Source organism: Trachypithecus francoisi, unplaced genomic scaffold (genome assembly GCF_009764315.1).
Source record: "Trachypithecus francoisi isolate TF-2019V2 unplaced genomic scaffold, Tfra_2.0 Contig00476, whole genome shotgun sequence".
NCBI lineage: Eukaryota > Metazoa > Chordata > Mammalia > Primates > Cercopithecidae > Trachypithecus > Trachypithecus francoisi.
The window spans coordinates 39,740-41,762 of NW_022680664.1; positions in this window are offsets into that span (position 1 = coordinate 39,740).

The window sequence follows — 2,023 nt, forward strand, 5'->3', positions numbered from 1 at the left end:
AGGAGAAATGACTAGTACGTCTTTCAGGCGTGTGGCAGTCAGAACATGCATAATCTCTACCTGGTCTGTAGCTGTAACTGTGATGTACAGGCAAAGCAAAAATTAAGAGACTTATGAAAACAAATAATGCAATGATATTAGGATATACACTTTTGTATTTTTATTTATTTATTTTTTTTTTATTTTTTTTTTTTTTTTTTTTTTTTTGAGACGGAGTCTCGCTCTCCCGGGCTGGAGTGCAGTGGCCGGATCTCAGCTCACTGCAAGCTCCGCCTCCCGGGTTTACGCCATTCTCCTGCCTCAGCCTCCCGAGTAGCTGGGACTACAGGCGCCCGCCACCTCGCCCGGCTAGATTTTTGTATTTTTTTAGTAGAGACGGGGTTTCACCGTGTTAGCCAGGATGGTCTCGATCTCCTGACCTCGTGATCCGCCCGTCTCGGCCTCCCAAAGTGCTGGGATTACAGGCTTGAGCCACCGCGCCCGGCCTGTATTTTTATTCTTATATAAGGTTATTTGCTGGCTATTGGTGGCCTCTAATTCAGCCTGCTAAATTTTTTTTTTTTTTTTTTTTTTCTTGAGACGGAGTCTCACTCTATCACCCAGGCTGGAGTGCAGTGCCCTGATCTTGGCTCACTGCAACCTCTGCCTCCTGGTTTAAGCAATTCTCTGCCTCAGCCTCCCAGTAGCTGGGATTACAAGCACCCACATCACCCCCGACTAGTATTTTGTATTTTTAGTAGAGATGGGGAATCACCATCTTGGCCACGCTGATGTTGAACTCCTGACCTCGTGATCCACCCGCCTCGGCCTCCAAAGTGTTGGGATTACATCGCGAGCAGCCAAATTCTTTTTTTTTTTTTTTTTTTTTTGAGACAGAGTCTCACTCTGTTGCCCGGGCTGGAGTGCAGTGCCGCGATGTCAGCTCACTGCAACCTCCGCCTCCCGGATTCAACTGATTCTCCTGCCTCAGGCTCCCAAGTAGCTGGGACTACAGGCAGGTGCCACCATGCCCAGCTAATTTTTTGTATTTTTAGTAGAGAGGGGATTTCACCGAGCTAGGCTGGTCTTGAACTCCTGACCTTCTGATCCGCCCACCTCGGCCTCCCAAAGTGCTGGGATTACAGCCGTGAGCCACTGCACCAGCCACGCCCGGCCTAAATTCTAATATATGAATTATTTGGATTGAATTCATGTTCAGGGCCACGTTGTTGTATGTATTGATGTACAGCCTTGAATGTGAACAATTACTATATATTTTAAAACTTTTTTCTGACTTCATTACATCAATTTTCTTTCTTTTTTTTTTTGAAATGGAGTCTAGCTCTGCCACCAGGCTGGAGTGCAGTGGGGAGACCTCAACTCGTTGCAACCTCCGCCTGCCGGGTTCACGCCATTCTCCTGCCACAGCATCCACAGGAGCTAGGATTACAGGCTCCCGCCACCAAGCCCCGCTAATTTTTGTTTTTTCAGTAGAGACGGGGTTTCACCCTGTTGGGCAGGATGGTTTGGATTTCCTGACCTCGTGATCCGCTCGCCTCGACCTGCCAAAGTGCTGGGATTACAGGCTTGAGCTACCAGGCCCCGCCCTTATTAAAGAAATTTTCTATTGGGTCAATGATTTAATCATATCATTTAATGAATCTGTTTATTCTTTTTTCCCCCCCAAATATTTGTGCTTCAGGTGTAGTTACCACATGATCAATTTTCCTCCTATATTCGGTCGCTTGTAATAAAAAGCATGTAGAGTGTAGACGTCTGCTGGTGTGGCTCTTCCTTTGACCGGTGCATGAGCTGGGGTCAGGGTGTAGGTAAAGGCTAGGGTCTGGGTCAGGCGCTCGCACCCCGCTTGTGCGAAAGCCAGGCAGGTCTCCACCGCAGTCCATCAGCATTAGCGCCCAGATCACGCCGGTTCCGCTCCCGCCGGAAGCGGGCCTAACTTCCTGCTTTTCCGGACCGGAACTTCCGCTTGTCGCGTGTCGCCGGGGCGGGCGCTCTACCAGGGCGGACCTGTGGGCGGGACAGA